The following is a 20,425-nucleotide window of genomic DNA, read 5'->3' on the forward strand; positions in this document are numbered from 1 at the left end:
ATGCAGTTTTTGCCAGACTCCAGGTCACTTTTATTTTTCTTGCCCTCACAGATTTCGGGAAGATGAGCAAAAGGGGAAGTCCAAGACGTCCGACCAAGGACCAAAAGATCAGACCACCCCTCAGGAGGAGGAACAACAACCTGGAGCCTCTGGAGACAATAAGGGCGTACCAAATAGTGAAGTGTCTCCAGAGTCTATGACAGGTAAAATACCAAATCCCAAAACCTGGCTGCAGGACCTGCGGGAGTCCAAAAGGAGGGCTGAGAAGGAGCAGAAGGGCACTACTGGTAAGGTCAAAAGGGACCGGCAAAAGGCCGACACAGAAGCCCATGCCCAGTCTGGGTCTCCTAGGGCTGAGGGCGCTGAGTGGATAAAGGTGGGTCCTAAGAAAAAGAAAAAGGGTGGTTCGGAGGAGGCAGCAGGAGGTGAACAGATGGACACTTCTCCAGAAGGGGACGTGGACGCTGGACCCTCAGAGGTTTCGGTCTCCACTGCTACAGGTGGGGAACGGGATCTTGCTGCCTCTGAAGAGTCAGAGGCTCTGCCTTGTGCGCAACCTCCTCCTATAGGACGACCTTCTACAGGTCAAACAGGGGCGGCGGAACCCCTCGGGGACCCACCTGATGAGGAACTGCATGGCCAGCCAATGGAGACCCAGCGGGTTCTGCCAGCCAGCCCTCCGAGCTATGCCAGTGTAGCGTCGGGTTTATATAAATGTGGTAATCTTTCCTCCTCCACGGAGACTCTCGTGACGATACTATCAGATGAGGAGGGAGGCGCAAGCCCAGTGGTCTGATCAGGTTCATCGGACAGGTAAATCCGTTGCTCTTAGTTACCTAAGTAAAATTTTTACATTTTCTAATGATGGCTGAACTCAAAGGTATTTCCCTCAACGTGAGAGGCATAAAATCTAACATGAGAAGAACTGCTCTTTTTAATTTTTTTACGTGTTTTACTGCATCTGTATTTTTTCTGCAAGAATGTAATATCCCACATGAAATGTCATATCAAAAATATAAAGATGAGTGGAAGTGTGGGCCATCTGTCTGGTCCGGATCAAATGCTGCAGGATCAGCGGGTGTAGCCATACTTTTTAAAGGGAACGTTTTAATTGATTTTATTCAGGAAATTTTACCAGGTCGTATTTTATTAGTGAAAGCTTTTATTGATGGTATTAGATGGCAGTTTTTAAATTTTTATGGATCCCCAGAGAAAAATGAAAGAGCCGAAATGCTTGATCTTTTACCATTATTTATTAATAACTCTGAACCTTTTATCTTAGCAGGGGATTTTAATTGTGTTTTAAAAGGTGAAAACCGGCGCTCCAGCTCTGTAAGCAGGAACTACGATAAAACCTCAGGTATGCTACATGATATAGTCAAAGATGCTAAATTGATAGACATATATAAAGAGTGTCATAGTGACAGCCCAGAGGATGCCGGTTTCACTTGGAGCAATGCTAATTGTAGCTCTAGGATTGATTTTATTTTTGGTTCAGATAAAACAATACCTGCCAAATGTGAAGTTTTAACTAATATATTTTCAGACCATAAACTTTTATCCTTTACCATAAAAGTAAATGACAACAAAAAATGTGGTAAGAAAAGCTGGAAAATGAACGTATCCCTTTTAACCGACCCGCAGATTTTATCAGATTTTATTGAGTTTTATAGGAAATGTAGAAAAGGGAAAAAAACAAATGAGACTATGAGTGTATGGTGGGATAGAATGAAAGTAAAAATAAAAGACTTTTTTATTAAAAAGAGTATATGTAGAGCCAAAGAAAAATATGAAGAATATAGAATTTTAAATACCCGCCTACAAACATTATTTAAGCTCAGAGACAATGGGATAGATGTACAACTTGATATTTCAAACTTAAAAGAAGAGATTTCAAAATGGCTAGAACAAAAAGGAAAAGAGATAATTTTTCGTTCTAGAGTACAACATAAAGAAGAAAATGAAAAGTGTTCCAGATATTTTTTTAGGAAAAATAAAAAAGAAAAGTGATAATTGACCATATAGATGGTGAGAATAATATAAAAAATATGCTGGGTAAAGTTGAGGTTTTTTTTTCTAATCTTTTTAATGGAAAAAATATAGATAATAAATTAATGGATGATTCGCTGCAAGGACTAACAGCTGTTTTAGATCCCGCATCCCAAGAGTTTTTATCCCAAGTTTTAACGGAACAAGAAGTGTTAAAAACTATTAAAAGTTTTAAAACTGGAAAGGTCCCTGGTCCTGATGGCATCCCAATAGAATTTTATGTATGTTTTTATGATATTTTAAAAGATGATTTGTTTTATTTGTTTACTGAGGTTTTTAATAATAAGGTTTTATTAAATTCCTGGAAGAAAGGTGAAGTCTCCCTCCTATACAAAAAAGGTGATAAATCAAAATTAGAAAACTGGAGACCAATAACACTTTTAAATTGTGACTATAAAATAATGGCTAAAATTTGTGCAAATCGTCTAAAAGAAGTCATCAGCAAAGTTATTCATTCTAATCAAGTGTGTGGGGTGCCGGGGCGCAGTATATGGGACAATCTGAATTTAGTGAAAGACTGTATTGAGGATGTGAAAGACAGAAAGGGGAAAATGGCGATTTTATCTATTGATTTTGAAAAAGCATTTGACCGTGTCTCACACTTTTATCTTTTTAAAGTTTTAGAGAAAATGGGCATACCAGAAGGGTTTTTACTATCGCTTAAAGCATTTTACAAGGATTGTACAAGTAAGATTTTAGTGAATGGTTTTAAGACACAAGAGGTATTTTTACGGTCAGGGGTGAAACAGGGATGCCCTCTGTCCCCCCTACTGTTTATCTGTGCACTGGAACCAATGTTATGTGCAATACGCCAAAATAAACAGATATGCGGTGTCCCTCTGCCTGGAAGCGGTGGTTTGGAGGCCAAGGTTGTAGGCTACATGGATGACGTGGCGGTCTTGTGTACAGATGCACCATCACTTACGGCCACTCTCCATCAAGTGCAATCCTTTTGCCTAGCTTCTGGTTTTAAAATCAATTTTAATAAGTGTAACATTTTAAGTGTTGGGGGGATGATTTTACGTGATGTACCAATTAATGTCTCCGAATCCATTTCCATTTTAGGTATATCATTCACTGAAAATAATGATGGTTATAATAGTTGGGAAACAGTTACACAGAAAGTAAATACGAAAATATGTATGTGGAACATGAGGAGACTTACAATGGAGGGTAAAGTATTGGTTTTAAAGATGGTGATTTTACCTCTTTTATTGTATCTTAGCATGGTTTTCCCCCCGCCTGTTAATGTTTTAAAAAAGATAACCAAAACCTGTTTTACCTTCTTTTGGAACTCAAAAATGGAAAAGCTGAAAAGAGAAATCGTGATGAAATCAAAAGTAAAAGATGGTAAAGATTTTCCAGATTTTAATAGGTTTCTTTTAATCCATCTGTTCGTTTACTGTTTTAATGCCCTTTTTAAGAATCACTATTGGTCCTTTTTTATGCGTTTTAATACAGGATTTTTTATGAGAAAGTTTGGATGGTATGAAGTTAATATATCTGTGCCCCATGCTTTTAATTTGTCGACGCATTATGAGATTTTAAGGAAAATAGTGTCCGATTTTAATTTAGGGACTAAGAAAATAGAGGAATTAAGAAATAGTAAGAAACTAATTAAAGAAATACGTAAAAGTGAGGAAATATGTAATGTTGACAGATATGATGATGACAAATCTATGTCTATCTGGAAAATGATTAACGTTTTTTATCTTTTTAATGAACAGAGAGATCTGGCTTGGAGTTGCATGCACCGCTGTCTTCCTTGCCGGGCATTCCAATACAGAAGAGGATTTGTGAGGTCTGCCATCTGCCCAAGAGCCGGATGCCAAGAAGAGGAAACGGTGGAACATCTATTATGGACATGTAATTTTGCAAAGGATTTCTGGAGAAGACTGCTCCCCCTACTGGAAAGGGTGGCAGACCTCAAGGACTTTACATATAAAACTGTGCTATACGGACTTATGGAATGCCCCACAATGGACCAGTACACAATGGCTTGGAAGACAGTGAACTGCGCCAAGTCATCTCTCTGGAAAGCGCGCAACATTGCTATTTTTAAACAAGATGTTTTATCAGTGAATGATGTTTTAAGTTTATGTTTATGTGAAATGTATACTTATTATTTAATTGACAAAAAGAAGAATGTACATATTTCCAAAAAATGGCTTGTTGACCAATGGAACCTAATTATTTAAAATCTTTGTATTTTTTTGTTTTGTAAATTTCATTTGTCTTTTAACGTTTGGTATTTGTTAAATTATGCTTGTAATTTGTTAAAGTTTTAATAACCGGTTTTATCCCTCTGCAGGGGATAGCCAAATTAAAAAAAAAATCTGTTCTTATCAGTTTAATATCTGATACGTCCCCTATCTGGGGACCATATATTAAATGGATTTTTAGAACAGGGAGATGGAAAAAGAGCTTGCTCTGTCCACTCCACGCATTGACCTGGTATTGCAGTATCTCCAGGACCGGTGCACCCCTTCTTTAATGCAGTTTCTAAAATCAGAAAGAATTGAATTCAATGTTTTTTGTTCATTTTGCTTGTTTGTCGGATTTGGGGATGGACTCTTTGGCTTTGCTTTTCTTCTCCTCATTGGATTTTTCATGTTCAAAGTTGCAGAAGCCAGATTACAAGCTCATTTTGGTTCAACTTCAGCAACTGTGCATTGCATTGCCATGTAATGTGATGCAATGCTATCTTTCTAGCTCTCCCTTTTTACTTCCTTTTGGATAAACAGACATATTAGGCAAGCATTTTGGAGCTTTCACCTAAATAACTACAGGTGGTGAGATAAGCTGCACAATATAATTGACCTTTCAGTATATTGTTGCACACACACCATCTATTTAGCAAATGCCCTTGTTATCAACAGCAGCCTTTTAAACTCACCTGAGCTAACAGGTATGTGCGCTGGTTACTCTGCTGCGCTTAAAATTTCTTTTTTGGTTTGCTACAATGCCTTTTCTGAAACGTTGTCTCCTTCTGCTGGAACACTGACTTCTTTCATTTAATGCCTGCAGACTATAAAAGAGAACCCAACCCAAAAAGTTTGGTTGATTAGTCTGTGGCATTCTGTTAAACTGTTGCTTATGGCGGTCTCTGTGAGCTTCTCAGCGACATTCAGCCAGCCAGGTATCCTGCCTGCAGTAGATGGAATGTGGCAATGGAACGCTGGCTGCGCGTGTCATAATAGGCTCTGAGCCTTTATATACCTGTGCACAGCAGCAGCCACCTTCAGTCTGCTGCTGGACAGCCAGCAGCAGCAGCAGCAGGAGAGGTATGTAATCAGGAGCCCTCCTGCTAAGGGTAGACAGCTGCTCGTTCCACCCCACCCCCCGCCTTAATTGGTTCTCCTCCCTTCCAACGGTGTTGAGGCGGGTGGGAACAGCAGGGGGTGAAGGTGCTGTGTTTAAAGAGGTGGAGTTATGCAGATCTAAAACACGTGGATTGCAGCAGCAGCAAGCCGAAAAGTGCAGGCATGTAAGGGATCTAGAGGTTGACAACATGTCTTCTTAACGGGAGTCCAGGAGCTCATCTCCACAAATGGACTTTTCAGGATCCTTGGGTGGCTCCGTAGTTTGAAACCAATTCTGGTTATCGCTTCTCGGCCTTTTGGCTAAGATCAAGTGTAGTATCTGTTCTTATCAGTTTAATATCTGATACGTCCCCTATCTGGGGACCATATATTAAATGGATTTTTAGAACAGGGAAATGCAAAAAGAGCTTGCTCTGTCCACTCCACGCATTGATCTGGTATTGCAGTATCTCCAGGACCGGTGCACCCCTTCTTTAATGCAGTTTCTAAAATCAGAAAGAATTGAATTCAATGTTTTTTGTTCATTTTGCTTGTTTGTCGGATTTGGGGATGGACTCTTTGGCTTTGCTTTTCTTCTCCTCATTGGATTTTTCATGTTCAAAGTTGCAGAAGCCAGATTACAAGCTCATTTTGGTTCAACTTCAGCAACTGTGCATTGCATTGCCATGTAATGTGATGCAATGCTATCTTTCTAGCTCTCCCTTTTTACTTCCTTTTGGATAAACAGACATATTAGGCAAGCATTTTGGAGCTTTCACCTAAATAACTACAGGTGGTGAGATAAGCTGCACAATATAATTGACCTTTCAGTATATTGTTGCACACACACCATCTATTTAGCAAATGCCCTTGTTATCAACAGCAGCCTTTTAAACTCACCTGAGCTAACAGGTATGTGCGCTGGTTACTCTGCTGCGCTTAAAATTTCTTTTTTGGTTTGCTACAATGCCTTTTCTGAAACGTTGTCTCCTTCTGCTGGAACACTGACTTCTTTCATTTAATGCCTGCAGACTATAAAAGAGAACCCAACCCAAAAAGTTTGGTTGATTAGTCTGTGGCATTCTGTTAAACTGTTGCTTATGGCGGTCTCTGTGAGCTTCTCAGCGACATTCAGCCAGCCAGGTATCCTGCCTGCAGTAGATGGAATGTGGCAATGGAACGCTGGCTGCGCGTGTCATAATAGGCTCTGAGCCTTTATATACCTGTGCACAGCAGCAGCCACCTTCAGTCTGCTGCTGGACAGCCAGCAGCAGCAGCAGCAGGAGAGGTATGTAATCAGGAGCCCTCCTGCTAAGGGTAGACAGCTGCTCGTTCCACCCCACCCCCCGCCTTAATTGGTTCTCCTCCCTTCCAACGGTGTTGAGGCGGGTGGGAACAGCAGGGGGTGAAGGTGCTGTGTTTAAAGAGGTGGAGTTATGCAGATCTAAAACGCGTGGATTGCAGCAGCAGCAAGCCGAAAAGTGCAGGCATGTAAGGGATCTAGAGGTTGACAACATGTCTTCTTAACGGGAGTCCAGGAGCTCATCTCCACAAATGGACTTTTCAGGATCCTTGGGTGGCTCCGTAGTTTGAAACCAATTCTGGTTATCGCTTCTCGGCCTTTTGGCTAAGATCAAGTGTAGTATCTGTTCTTATCAGTTTAATATCTGATACGTCCCCTATCTGGGGACCATATATTAAATGGATTTTTAGAACAGGGAGATGGAAAAAGAGCTTGCTCTGTCCACTCCACGCATTGACCTGGTATTGCAGTATCTCCAGGACCGGTGCACCCCTTCTTTAATGCAGTTTCTAAAATCAGAAAGAATTGAATTCAATGTTTTTTGTTCATTTTGCTTGTTTGTCGGATTTGGGGATGGACTCTTTGGCTTTGCTTTTCTTCTCCTCATTGGATTTTTCATGTTCAAAGTTGCAGAAGCCAGATTACAAGCTCATTTTGGTTCAACTTCAGCAACTGTGCATTGCATTGCCATGTAATGTGATGCAATGCTATCTTTCTAGCTCTCCCTTTTTACTTCCTTTTGGATAAACAGACATATTAGGCAAGCATTTTGGAGCTTTCACCTAAATAACTACAGGTGGTGAGATAAGCTGCACAATATAATTGACCTTTCAGTATATTGTTGCACACACACCATCTATTTAGCAAATGCCCTTGTTATCAACAGCAGCCTTTTAAACTCACCTGAGCTAACAGGTATGTGCGCTGGTTACTCTGCTGCGCTTAAAATTTCTTTTTTGGTTTGCTACAATGCCTTTTCTGAAACGTTGTCTCCTTCTGCTGGAACACTGACTTCTTTCATTTAATGCCTGCAGACTATAAAAGAGAACCCAACCCAAAAAGTTTGGTTGATTAGTCTGTGGCATTCTGTTAAACTGTTGCTTATGGCGGTCTCTGTGAGCTTCTCAGCGACATTCAGCCAGCCAGGTATCCTGCCTGCAGTAGATGGAATGTGGCAATGGAACGCTGGCTGCGCGTGTCATAATAGGCTCTGAGCCTTTATATACCTGTGCACAGCAGCAGCCACCTTCAGTCTGCTGCTGGACAGCCAGCAGCAGCAGCAGCAGGAGAGGTATGTAATCAGGAGCCCTCCTGCTAAGGGTAGACAGCTGCTCGTTCCACCCCACCCCCCACCTTAATTGGTTCTCCTCCCTTCCAACGGTGTTGAGGCGGGTGGGAACAGCAGGGGGTGAAGGTGCTGTGTTTAAAGAGGTGGAGTTATGCAGATCTAAAACGCGTGGATTGCAGCAGCAGCAAGCCGAAAAGTGCAGGCATGTAAGGGATCTAGAGGTTGACAACATGTCTTCTTAACGGGAGTCCAGGAGCTCATCTCCACAAATGGACTTTTCAGGATCCTTGGGTGGCTCCGTAGTTTGAAACCAATTCTGGTTATCGCTTCTCGGCCTTTTGGCTAAGATCAAGTGTAGTATCTGTTCTTATCAGTTTAATATCTGATACGTCCCCTATCTGGGGACCATATATTAAATGGATTTTTAGAACAGGGAGATGGAAAAAGAGCTTGCTCTGTCCACTCCACGCATTGACCTGGTATTGCAGTATCTCCAGGACCGGTGCACCCCTTCTTTAATGCAGTTTCTAAAATCAGAAAGAATTGAATTCAATGTTTTTTGTTCATTTTGCTTGTTTGTCGGATTTGGGGATGGACTCTTTGGCTTTGCTTTTCTTCTCCTCATTGGATTTTTCATGTTCAAAGTTGCAGAAGCCAGATTACAAGCTCATTTTGGTTCAACTTCAGCAACTGTGCATTGCATTGCCATGTAATGTGATGCAATGCTATCTTTCTAGCTCTCCCTTTTTACTTCCTTTTGGATAAACAGACATATTAGGCAAGCATTTTGGAGCTTTCACCTAAATAACTACAGGTGGTGAGATAAGCTGCACAATATAATTGACCTTTCAGTATATTGTTGCACACACACCATCTATTTAGCAAATGCCCTTGTTATCAACAGCAGCCTTTTAAACTCACCTGAGCTAACAGGTATGTGCGCTGGTTACTCTGCTGCGCTTAAAATTTCTTTTTTGGTTTGCTACAATGCCTTTTCTGAAACGTTGTCTCCTTCTGCTGGAACACTGACTTCTTTCATTTAATGCCTGCAGACTATAAAAGAGAACCCAACCCAAAAAGTTTGGTTGATTAGTCTGTGGCATTCTGTTAAACTGTTGCTTATGGCGGTCTCTGTGAGCTTCTCAGCGACATTCAGCCAGCCAGGTATCCTGCCTGCAGTAGATGGAAATAGGCAATGGAACGCTGGCTGCGCGTGTCATAATAGGCTCTGAGCCTTTATATACCTGTGCACAGCAGCAGCCACCTTCAGTCTGCTGCTGGACAGCCAGCAGCAGCAGCAGCAGGAGAGGTATGTAATCAGGAGCCCTCCTGCTAAGGGTAGACAGCTGCTCGTTCCACCCCACCCCCCGCCTTAATTGGTTCTCCTCCCTTCCAACGGTGTTGAGGCGGGTGGGAACAGCAGGGGGTGAAGGTGCTGTGTTTAAAGAGGTGGAGTTATGCAGATCTAAAACGCGTGGATTGCAGCAGCAGGAAGCCGAAAAGTGCAGGCATGTAAGGGATCTAGAGGTTGACAACATGTCTTCTTAACGGGAGTCCAGGAGCTCATCTCCACAAATGGACTTTTCAGGATCCTTGGGTGGCTCCGTAGTTTGAAACCAATTCTGGTTATCGCTTCTCGGCCTTTTGGCTAAGATCAAGTGTAGTATCTGTTCTTATCAGTTTAATATCTGATACGTCCCCTATCTGGGGACCATATATTAAATGGATTTTTAGAACAGGGAGATGGAAAAAGAGCTTGCTCTGTCCACTCCACGCATTGACCTGGTATTGCAGTATCTCCAGGACCGGTGCACCCCTTCTTTAATGCAGTTTCTAAAATCAGAAAGAATTGAATTCAATGTTTTTTGTTCATTTTGCTTGTTTGTCGGATTTGGGGATGGACTCTTTGGCTTTGCTTTTCTTCTCCTCATTGGATTTTTCATGTTCAAAGTTGCAGAAGCCAGATTACAAGCTCATTTTGGTTCAACTTCAGCAACTGATCATTGCATTGCCATGTAATGTGATGCAATGCTATCTTTCTAGCTCTCCCTTTTTACTTCCTTTTGGATAAACAGACATATTAGGCAAGCATTTTGGAGCTTTCACCTAAATAACTACAGGTGGTGAGATAAGCTGCACAATATAATTGACCTTTCAGTATATTGTTGCACACACACCATCTATTTAGCAAATGCCCTTGTTATCAACAGCAGCCTTTTAAACTCACCTGAGCTAACAGGTATGTGCGCTGGTTACTCTGCTGCGCTTAAAATTTCTTTTTTGGTTTGCTACAATGCCTTTTCTGAAACGTTGTCTCCTTCTGCTGGAACACTGACTTCTTTCATTTAATGCCTGCAGACTATAAAAGAGAACCCAACCCAAAAAGTTTGGTTGATTAGTCTGTGGCATTCTGTTAAACTGTTGCTTATGGCGGTCTCTGTGAGCTTCTCAGCGACATTCAGCCAGCCAGGTATCCTGCCTGCAGTAGATGGAAATAGGCAATGGAACGCTGGCTGCGCGTGTCATAATAGGCTCTGAGCCTTTATATACCTGTGCACAGCAGCAGCCACCTTCAGTCTGCTGCTGGACAGCCAGCAGCAGCAGCAGCAGGAGAGGTATGTAATCAGGAGCCCTCCTGCTAAGGGTAGACAGCTGCTCGTTCCACCCCACCCCCCGCCTTAATTGGTTCTCCTCCCTTCCAACGGTGTTGAGGCGGGTGGGAACAGCAGGGGGTGAAGGTGCTGTGTTTAAAGAGGTGGAGTTATGCAGATCTAAAACGCGTGGATTGCAGCAGCAGCAAGCCGAAAAGTGCAGGCATGTAAGGGATCTAGAGGTTGACAACATGTCTTCTTAACGGGAGTCCAGGAGCTCATCTCCACAAATGGACTTTTCAGGATCCTTGGGTGGCTCCGTAGTTTGAAACCAATTCTGGTTATCGCTTCTCGGCCTTTTGGCTAAGATCAAGTGTAGTATCTGTTCTTATCAGTTTAATATCTGATACGTCCCCTATCTGGGGACCATATATTAAATGGATTTTTAGAACAGGGAGATGGAAAAAGAGCTTGCTCTGTCCACTCCACGCATTGACCTGGTATTGCAGTATCTCCAGGACCGGTGCACCCCTTCTTTAATGCAGTTTCTAAAATCAGAAAGAATTGAATTCAATGTTTTTTGTTCATTTTGCTTGTTTGTCGGATTTGGGGATGGACTCTTTGGCTTTGCTTTTCTTCTCCTCATTGGATTTTTCATGTTCAAAGTTGCAGAAGCCAGATTACAAGCTCATTTTGGTTCAACTTCAGCAACTGTGCATTGCATTGCCATGTAATGTGATGCAATGCTATCTTTCTAGCTCTCCCTTTTTACTTCCTTTTGGATAAACAGACATATTAGGCAAGCATTTTGGAGCTTTCACCTAAATAACTACAGGTGGTGAGATAAGCTGCACAATATAATTGACCTTTCAGTATATTGTTGCACACACACCATCTATTTAGCAAATGCCCTTGTTATCAACAGCAGCCTTTTAAACTCACCTGAGCTAACAGGTATGTGCGCTGGTTACTCTGCTGCGCTTAAAATTTCTTTTTTGGTTTGCTACAATGCCTTTTCTGAAACGTTGTCTCCTTCTGCTGGAACACTGACTTCTTTCATTTAATGCCTGCAGACTATAAAAGAGAACCCAACCCAAAAAGTTTGGTTGATTAGTCTGTGGCATTCTGTTAAACTGTTGCTTATGGCGGTCTCTGTGAGCTTCTCAGCGACATTCAGCCAGCCAGGTATCCTGCCTGCAGTAGATGGAAATAGGCAATGGAACGCTGGCTGCGCGTGTCATAATAGGCTCTGAGCCTTTATATACCTGTGCACAGCAGCAGCCACCTTCAGTCTGCTGCTGGACAGCCAGCAGCAGCAGCAGCAGGAGAGGTATGTAATCAGGAGCCCTCCTGCTAAGGGTAGACAGCTGCTCGTTCCACCCCACCCCCCGCCTTAATTGGTTCTCCTCCCTTCCAACGGTGTTGAGGCGGGTGGGAACAGCAGGGGGTGAAGGTGCTGTGTTTAAAGAGGTGGAGTTATGCAGATCTAAAACGCGTGGATTGCAGCAGCAGCAAGCCGAAAAGTGCAGGCATGTAAGGGATCTAGAGGTTGACAACATGTCTTCTTAACGGGAGTCCAGGAGCTCATCTCCACAAATGGACTTTTCAGGATCCTTGGGTGGCTCCGTAGTTTGAAACCAATTCTGGTTATCGCTTCTCGGCCTTTTGGCTAAGATCAAGTGTAGTATCTTTCGAAAAGGCGGTTTTGGATGTTGGCCGCCCTAGTAGATTGATACATTATGCACACTGGGGTTTAGGCGCTTGTTAGTACGCCAGGTGGCTAATATAGTCATCTGGTGGAAAGCATGGCCCCCCAGGATCGACGCCATTGGGCCGGGAAAGATCGAAAGCCCGAAGTGTGAAGTGCCCCAGGAGTGGTGACCCTGGGGTGCCTTAACTCACTGGGATTGGGAACCCCACTTGAGTTTATGGCACATTTGCACTAGCACTTCAATATTTCTTTCTTCACACACACCCTTATTCCGGGCCTTCTGGCCTTAGGATGGGGAATTTTTCAATTCCCGGTCGTAGGTCCGGGCAGTATTATACTGTGAAACCTTCACTATTTATTTAATTTTTTTTTGTCACTGTGTGTCCACTTTTTCACGTGTGTCCACGTCCTTACTAGGATTTTGTCGGGATGCGGTTCCCTTACGGGTTCCTCTCTTGGCAGGTCTAGGGGGGGAGTGTGTGGCCATCAGGTTCCGCTCCCCCCTGAACCCCACTGGCTCTCCTCTTTCGGGAGGAGAGCGTTGTTGGCTCCCCTCTTCCGGGAGGGGAGCACAGTCTTTGGCTCCCAGTGCCTTGCTCGGGTGAGAACTCGGGCAGGTATTGGGGGTAAGATTGGGTCGCCTCTGGCTCCGGCTGGAGGTGGCTATTTGTCCCTGTTCCTCGCTGTGGCCTTCTGGCTCGGAGGGACGGGGAATGGTTTGGGGGACCCTTCTCCTTTTGGAGAGGGTTTCAAGAAGACCAGCATCCTAGTGCACTTTTTTTTGTGGCACTTGTCACTTTTTTAAGCGCACTTGGGTTTTGTACACGAATTCGGGCTTTCGATAAAAAAAAAAAAAAAAAATCTGTTCTTATCAGTTTAATATCTGATACGTCCCCTATCTGGGGACCATATATTAAATGGATTTTTAGAACAGGGAGATGGAAAAAGAGCTTGCTCTGTCCACTCCACGCATTGACCTGGTATTGCAGTATCTCCAGGACCGGTGCACCCCTTCTTTAATGCAGTTTCTAAAATCAGAAAGAATTGAATTCAATGTTTTTTGTTCATTTTGCTTGTTTGTCGGATTTGGGGATGGACTCTTTGGCTTTGCTTTTCTTCTCTTCATTGGATTTTTCATGTTCAAAGTTGCAGAAGCCAGATTACAAGCTCATTTTGGTTCAACTTCAGCAACTGTGCTTTGCATTGCCATGTAATGTGATGCAATGCTATCTTTCTAGCTCTCCCTTTTTACTTCCTTTTGGATAAACAGACATATTAGGCAAGCATTTTGGAGCTTTCACCTAAATAACTACAGGTGGTGAGATAAGCTGCACAATATAATTGACCTTTCAGTATATTGTTGCACACACACCATCTATTTAGCAAATGCCCTTGTTATCAACAGCAGCCTTTTAAACTCACCTGAGCTAACAGGTATGTGCGCTGGTTACTCTGCTGCGCTTAAAATTTCTTTTTTGGTTTGCTACAATGCCTTTTCTGAAACGTTGTCTCCTTCTGCTGGAACACTGACTTCTTTCATTTAATGCCTGCAGACTATAAAAGAGAACCCAACCCAAAAAGTTTGGTTGATTAGTCTGTGGCATTCTGTTAAACTGTTGCTTATGGCGGTCTCTGTGAGCTTCTCAGCGACATTCAGCCAGCCAGGTATCCTGCCTGCAGTAGATGGAATGTGGCAATGGAACGCTGGCTGCGCGTGTCATAATAGGCTCTGAGCCTTTATATACCTGTGCACAGCAGCAGCCACCTTCAGTCTGCTGCTGGACAGCCAGCAGCAGCAGCAGCAGGAGAGGTATGTAATCAGGAGCCCTCCTGCTAAGGGTAGACAGCTGCTCGTTCCACCCCACCCCCCGCCTTAATTGGTTCTCCTCCCTTCCAACGGTGTTGAGGCGGGTGGGAACAGCAGGGGGTGAAGGTGCTGTGTTTAAAGAGGTGGAGTTATGCAGATCTAAAACGCGTGGATTGCAGCAGCAGCAAGCCGAAAAGTGCAGGCATGTAAGGGATCTAGAGGTTGACAACATGTCTTCTTAACGGAAGTCCAGGAGCTCATCTCCACAAATGGACTTTTCAGAATCCTTGGGTGGCTCCGTAGTTTGAAACCAATTCTGGTTATCGCTTCTCGGCCTTTTGGCTAAGATCAAGTGTAGTATCATTTGAAAAGGCAGTTTTGTCCTTGGGCTGCCCTAGTAAATTGATGCATATTACACACTGGTTTGGTGCACTTGTTAGTACGCCAGGTGGCTCATAGAGTTATCTGATGGAAAACATGGCCCTCCAGGATCGAAGTCACTAGTCTGGGTAAGTGTGAGGGCTTTGGAGCAATGTGCCCCAGGAGTAGGCGCCCTGGTGGGAGTCCAAGCTTACTGGGACTGGGAACCCCAGAAAGACTTGGCTTCGTAGCACGCCGCACCTTTGCCAATCATACTTTCTGAGCAACCCCCCCTATTCCTGACCTCCGGGCTAGGAAGGGGAATTTTTATAAACCCGGTGGGAGGTCCGGTCAGCTTTGGGCTGAGAAACCAACACAGGCTCCAGCTCCACTAGGGTGGCAGCCTAGATGGAAGCTGGGAGCACGAAAACGGCTCTTCTCCGGCTTCGGCTAGGGAGAGCATCGGAGATCCCTGACCCTCGCTGTGGCCTTCTGGCTCGGAGGGATGGGGATGGTTTATTGGGGACCCTCTCCTCCGGGAAGGGTCCACATGAATCCTCGCCTCGTGCGCTGTTTTGGTGTGACTTCGGTCACATTTTTCAGTGCCTTGGATGCAGCTTCAATCAAAAAATCTGTTCTTATCAGTTTAATATCTGATACGTCCCCTATCTGGGGACCATATATTAAATGGATTTTTAGAACAGGGAGATGGAAAAAGAGCTTGCTCTGTCCACTCCACGCATTGACCTGGTATTGCAGTATCTCCAGGACCGGTGCACCCCTTCTTTAATGCAGTTTCTAAAATCAGAAAGAATTGAATTCAATGTTTTTTGTTCATTTTGCTTGTTTGTCGGATTTGGGGATGGACTCTTTGGCTTTGCTTTTCTTCTCCTCATTGGATTTTTCATGTTCAAAGTTGCAGAAGCCAGATTACAAGCTCATTTTGGTTCAACTTCAGCAACTGTGCATTGCATTGCCATGTAATGTGATGCAATGCTATCTTTCTAGCTCTCCCTTTTTACTTCCTTTTGGATAAACAGACATATTAGGCAAGCATTTTGGAGCTTTCACCTAAATAACTACAGGTGGTGAGATAAGCTGCACAATATAATTGACCTTTCAGTATATTGTTGCACACACACCATCTATTTAGCAAATGCCCTTGTTATCAACAGCAGCCTTTTAAGCTCACCTGAGCTAACAGGTATGTGCGCTGGTTACTCTGCTGCGCTTAAAATTTCTTTTTTGGTTTGCTACAATGCCTTTTCTGAAACGTTGTCTCCTTCTGCTGGAACACTGACTTCTTTCATTTAATGCCTGCAGCCTATAAAAGAGAACCCAACCCAAAAAGTTTGGTTGATTAGTCTGTGGCATTCTGTTAAACTGTTGCTTATGGCGGTCTCTGTGAGCTTCTCAGCGACATTCAGCCAGCCAGGTATCTTGCCTGCAGTAGATGGAATGTGGCAATGGAACGCTGGCTGCGCGTGTCATAATAGGCTCTGAGCCTTTATATACCTGTGCACAGCAGCAGCCACCTTCAGTCTGCTGCTGGACAGCCAGCAGCAGCAGCAGCAGGAGAGGTATGTAATCAGGAGCCCTCCTGCTAAGGGTAGACAGCTGCTCGTTCCACCCCACCCCCCGCCTTAATTGGTTCTCCTCCCTTCCAACGGTGTTGAGGCGGGTGGGAACAGCAGGGGGTGAAGGTGCTGTGTTTAAAGAGGTGGAGTTATGCAGATCTAAAACGCGTGGATTGCAGCAGCAGCAAGCCGAAAAGTGCAGGCATGTAAGGGATCTAGAGGTTGACAACATGTCTTCTTAACGGGAGTCCAGGAGCTCATCTCCACAAATGGACTTTTCAGGATCCTTGGGTGGCTCCGTAGTTTGAAACCAATTCTGGTTATCGCTTCTCGGCCTTTTGGCTAAGATCAAGTGTAGTATCTGTTCTTATCAGTTTAACATCTGATACGTCCCCTATCTGGGGACCATATATTAAATGGATTTTTAGAACAGGGAGATGGAAAAAGAGCTTGCTCTGTCCACTCCACGCATTGACCTGGTATTGCAGTATCTCCAGGACCGGTGCACCCCTTCTTTAATGCAGTTTCTAAAATCAGAAAGAATTGAATTCAATGTTTTTTGTTCATTTTGCTTGTTTGTCGGATTTGGGGATGGACTCTTTGGCTTTGCTTTTCTTCTCCTCATTGGATTTTTCATGTTCAAAGTTGCAGAAGCCAGATTACAAGCTCATTTTGGTTCAACTTCAGCAACTGTGCATTGCATTGCCATGTAATGTGATGCAATGCTATCTTTCTAGCTCTCCCTTTTTACTTCCTTTTGGATAAACAGACATATTAGGCAAGCATTTTGGAGCTTTCACCTAAATAACTACAGGTGGTGAGATAAGCTGCACAATATAATTGACCTTTCAGTATATTGTTGCACACACACCATCTATTTAGCAAATGCCCTTGTTATCAACAGCAGCCTTTTAAACTCACCTGAGCTAACAGGTATGTGCGCTGGTTACTCTGCTGCGCTTAAAATTTCTTTTTTGGTTTGCTACAATGCCTTTTCTGAAACGTTGTCTCCTTCTGCTGGAACACTGACTTCTTTCATTTAATGCCTGCAGACTATAAAAGAGAACCCAACCCAAAAAGTTTGGTTGATTAGTCTGTGGCATTCTGTTAAACTGTTGCTTATGGCGGTCTCTGTGAGCTTCTCAGCGACATTCAGCCAGCCAGGTATCCTGCCTGCAGTAGATGGAATGTGGCAATGGAACGCTGGCTGCGCGTGTCATAATAGGCTCTGAGCCTTTATATACCTGTGCACAGCAGCAGCCACCTTCAGTCTGCTGCTGGACAGCCAGCAGCAGCAGCAGCAGGAGAGGTATGTAATCAGGAGCCCTCCTGCTAAGGGTAGACAGCTGCTCGTTCCACCCCACCCCCCGCCTTAATTGGTTCTCCTCCCTTCCAACGGTGTTGAGGCGGGTGGGAACAGCAGGGGGTGAAGGTGCTGTGTTTAAAGAGGTGGAGTTATGCAGATCTAAAACGCGTGGATTGCAGCAGCAGCAAGCCGAAAAGTGCAGGCATGTAAGGGATCTAGAGGTTGACAACATGTCTTCTTAACGGGAGTCCAGGAGCTCATCTCCACAAATGGACTTTTCAGGATCCTTGGGTGGCTCCGTAGTTTGAAACCAATTCTGGTTATCGCTTCTCGGCCTTTTGGCTAAGATCAAGTGTAGTATCTGTTCTTATCAGTTTAATATCTGATACGTCCCCTATCTGGGGACCATATATTAAATGGATTTTTAGAACAGGGAGATGGAAAAAGAGCTTGCTCTGTCCACTCCACGCATTGACCTGGTATTGCAGTATCTCCAGGACCGGTGCACCCCTTCTTTAATGCAGTTTCTAAAATCAGAAAGAATTGAATTCAATGTTTTTTGTTCATTTTGCTTGTTTGTCGGATTTGGGGATGGACTCTTTGGCTTTGCTTTTCTTCTCCTCATTGGATTTTTCATGTTCAAAGTTGCAGAAGCCAGATTACAAGCTCATTTTGGTTCAACTTCAGCAACTGTGCATTGCATTGCCATGTAATGTGATGCAATGCTATCTTTCTAGCTCTCCCTTTTTACTTCCTTTTGGATAAACAGACATATTAGGCAAGCATTTTGGAGCTTTCACCTAAATAACTACAGGTGGTGAGATAAGCTGCACAATATAATTGACCTTTCAGTATATTGTTGCACACACACCATCTATTTAGCAAATGCCCTTGTTATCAACAGCAGCCTTTTAAACTCACCTGAGCTAACAGGTATGTGCGCTGGTTACTCTGCTGCGCTTAAAATTTCTTTTTTGGTTTGCTACAATGCCTTTTCTGAAACGTTGTCTCCTTCTGCTGGAACACTGACTTCTTTCATTTAATGCCTGCAGACTATAAAAGAGAACCCAACCCAAAAAGTTTGGTTGATTAGTCTGTGGCATTCTGTTAAACTGTTGCTTATGGCGGTCTCTGTGAGCTTCTCAGCAACATTCAGCCAGCCAGGTATCCTGCCTGCAGTAGATGGAATGTGGCAATGGAACGCTGGCTGCGCGTGTCATAATAGGCTCTGAGCCTTTATATACCTGTGCACAGCAGCAGCCACCTTCAGTCTGCTGCTGGACAGCCAGCAGCAGCAGCAGCAGGAGAGGTATGTAATCAGGAGCCCTCCTGCTAAGGGTAGACAGCTGCTCGTTCCACCCCACCCCCCGCCTTAATTGGTTCTCCTCCCTTCCAACGGTGTTGAGGCGGGTGGGAACAGCAGGGGGTGAAGGTGCTGTGTTTAAAGAGGTGGAGTTATGCAGATCTAAAACACGTGGATTGCAGCAGCAGCAAGCTGAAAAGTGCAGGCATGTAAGGGATCTAGAGGTTGACAACATGTCTTCTTAACGGGAGTCCAGGAGCTCATCTCCACAAATGGACTTTTCAGGATCCTTGGGTGGCTCCGTAGTTTGAAACCAATTCTGGTTATCGCTTCTCGGCCTTTTGGCTAAGATCAAGTGTAGTATCTGTTCTTATCAGTTTAATATCTGATACGTCCCCTATCTGGGGACCATATATTAAATGGATTTTTAGAACAGGGAGATGGAAAAAGAGCTTGCTCTGTCCACTCCACGCATTGACCTGGTATTGCAGTATCTCCAGGACCGGTGCACCCCTTCTTTAATGCAGTTTCTAAAATCAGAAAGAATTGAATTCAATGTTTTTGGTTCATTTTGCTTGTTTGTCGGATTTGGGGATGGACTCTTTGGCTTTGTTTTTCTTCTCCTCATTGGATTTTTCATGTTCAAAGTTGCAGAAGCCAGATTACAAGCTCATTTTGGTTCAACTTCAGCAACTGTGCATTGCATTGCCATGTAATGTGATGCAATGCTATCTTTCTAGCTCTCCCTTTTTACTTCCTTTTGGATAAACAGACATATTAGGCAAGCATTTTGGAGCTTTCACCTAAATAACTACAGGTGGTGAGATAAGCTGCACAATATAATTGACCTTTCAGTATATTGTTGCACACACACCATCTATTTAGCAAATGCCCTTGTTATCAACAGCAGCCTTTTAAACTCACCTGAGCTAACAGGTATGTGCGCTGGTTACTCTGCTGCGCTTAAAATTTCTTTTTTGGTTTGCTACAATGCCTTTTCTGAAACGTTGTCTCCTTCTGCTGGAACACTGACTTCTTTCATTTAATGCCTGCAGACTATAAAAGAGAACCCAACCCAAAAAGTTTGGTTGATTAGTCTGTGGCATTCTGTTAAACTGTTGCTTATGGCGGTCTCTGTGAGCTTCTCAGCAACATTCAGCCAGCCAGGTATCCTGCCTGCAGTAGATGGAATGTGGCAATGGAACGCTGGCTGCGCGTGTCATAATAGGCTCTGAGCCTTTATATACCTGTGCACAGCAGCAGCCACCTTCAGTCTGCTGCTGGACAGCCAGCAGCAGCAGCAGCAGGAGAGGTATGTAATCAGGAGCCCTCCTGCTAAGGGTAGACAGCTGCTCGTTCCACCCCACCCCCCGCCTTAATTGGTTCTCCTCCCTTCCAACGGTGTTGAGGCGGGTGGGAACAGCAGGGGGTGAAGGTGCTGTGTTTAAAGAGGTGGAGTTATGCAGATCTAAAACGCGTGGATTGCAGCAGCAGCAAGCCGAAAAGTGCAGGCATGTAAGGGATCTAGAGGTTGACAACATGTCTTCTTAACGGGAGTCCAGGAGCTCATCTCCACAAATGGACTTTTCAGGATCCTTGGGTGGCTCCGTAGTTTGAAACCAATTCTGGTTATCGCTTCTCGGCCTTTTGGCTAAGATCAAGTGTAGTATCTGTTCTTATCAGTTTAATATCTGATACGCCCCCTATCTGGGGACCATATATTAAATGGATTTTTAGAACAGGGAGATGGAAAAAGAGCTTGCTCTGTCCACTCCACGCATTGACCTGGTATTGCAGTATCTCCAGGACCGGTGCACCCCTTCTTTAA

The 20,425-nt window shown here is 43.9% G+C and overlaps 12 non-coding genes and 2 pseudogenes across 12 annotated transcripts; all 14 read left to right on the plus strand.

Annotated features, from left to right (window-relative positions):
• The first annotated feature begins 4,348 nt into the window (after nt 1-4,348).
• On the plus strand, nt 4,349-4,537 carry LOC141197887 (U2 spliceosomal RNA). Its single transcript, XR_012269909.1, has one exon. It is a non-coding gene; the product is annotated as a U2 spliceosomal RNA (small nuclear RNA).
• A 1,115-nt stretch (nt 4,538-5,652) lies between these two features.
• Nucleotides 5,653-5,843, plus strand: LOC141197857 (U2 spliceosomal RNA). The gene has a single exon (XR_012269884.1). It is a non-coding gene; the product is annotated as a U2 spliceosomal RNA (small nuclear RNA).
• A 1,115-nt stretch (nt 5,844-6,958) lies between these two features.
• LOC141198344 (U2 spliceosomal RNA) lies at nt 6,959-7,149 on the plus strand. Its single transcript, XR_012270296.1, has one exon. It is a non-coding gene; the product is annotated as a U2 spliceosomal RNA (small nuclear RNA).
• Nucleotides 7,150-8,264: 1,115 nt separating this feature from the next.
• LOC141198345 (U2 spliceosomal RNA) lies at nt 8,265-8,455 on the plus strand. The gene has a single exon (XR_012270297.1). It is a non-coding gene; the product is annotated as a U2 spliceosomal RNA (small nuclear RNA).
• Nucleotides 8,456-9,570: 1,115 nt separating this feature from the next.
• On the plus strand, nt 9,571-9,761 carry LOC141198346 (U2 spliceosomal RNA). The gene has a single exon (XR_012270298.1). It is a non-coding gene; the product is annotated as a U2 spliceosomal RNA (small nuclear RNA).
• Nucleotides 9,762-10,876: 1,115 nt separating this feature from the next.
• LOC141198347 (U2 spliceosomal RNA) lies at nt 10,877-11,067 on the plus strand. The gene has a single exon (XR_012270299.1). It is a non-coding gene; the product is annotated as a U2 spliceosomal RNA (small nuclear RNA).
• A 1,115-nt stretch (nt 11,068-12,182) lies between these two features.
• On the plus strand, nt 12,183-12,274 carry LOC141198024 (U2 spliceosomal RNA; annotated as a pseudogene).
• Nucleotides 12,275-13,073: 799 nt separating this feature from the next.
• LOC141197959 (U2 spliceosomal RNA) lies at nt 13,074-13,258 on the plus strand. Its single transcript, XR_012269963.1, has one exon. It is a non-coding gene; the product is annotated as a U2 spliceosomal RNA (small nuclear RNA).
• A 1,115-nt stretch (nt 13,259-14,373) lies between these two features.
• On the plus strand, nt 14,374-14,489 carry LOC141198010 (U2 spliceosomal RNA; annotated as a pseudogene).
• Nucleotides 14,490-15,013: 524 nt separating this feature from the next.
• On the plus strand, nt 15,014-15,195 carry LOC141197866 (U2 spliceosomal RNA). The gene has a single exon (XR_012269893.1). It is a non-coding gene; the product is annotated as a U2 spliceosomal RNA (small nuclear RNA).
• A 1,115-nt stretch (nt 15,196-16,310) lies between these two features.
• On the plus strand, nt 16,311-16,501 carry LOC141198427 (U2 spliceosomal RNA). The gene has a single exon (XR_012270378.1). It is a non-coding gene; the product is annotated as a U2 spliceosomal RNA (small nuclear RNA).
• Nucleotides 16,502-17,616: 1,115 nt separating this feature from the next.
• On the plus strand, nt 17,617-17,807 carry LOC141198348 (U2 spliceosomal RNA). The gene has a single exon (XR_012270300.1). It is a non-coding gene; the product is annotated as a U2 spliceosomal RNA (small nuclear RNA).
• A 1,115-nt stretch (nt 17,808-18,922) lies between these two features.
• On the plus strand, nt 18,923-19,113 carry LOC141198349 (U2 spliceosomal RNA). The gene has a single exon (XR_012270301.1). It is a non-coding gene; the product is annotated as a U2 spliceosomal RNA (small nuclear RNA).
• A 1,115-nt stretch (nt 19,114-20,228) lies between these two features.
• LOC141198497 (U2 spliceosomal RNA) lies at nt 20,229-20,419 on the plus strand. The gene has a single exon (XR_012270445.1). It is a non-coding gene; the product is annotated as a U2 spliceosomal RNA (small nuclear RNA).
• Nucleotides 20,420-20,425: the final 6 nt, after the last annotated feature.

This window comes from Phyllobates terribilis, unplaced genomic scaffold (genome assembly GCF_046119375.1).
Source record: "Phyllobates terribilis strain yellow unplaced genomic scaffold, ASM4611937v1 Scaffold_94__1_contigs__length_6153435, whole genome shotgun sequence".
NCBI classification, from domain to species: domain Eukaryota; kingdom Metazoa; phylum Chordata; class Amphibia; order Anura; family Dendrobatidae; genus Phyllobates; species Phyllobates terribilis.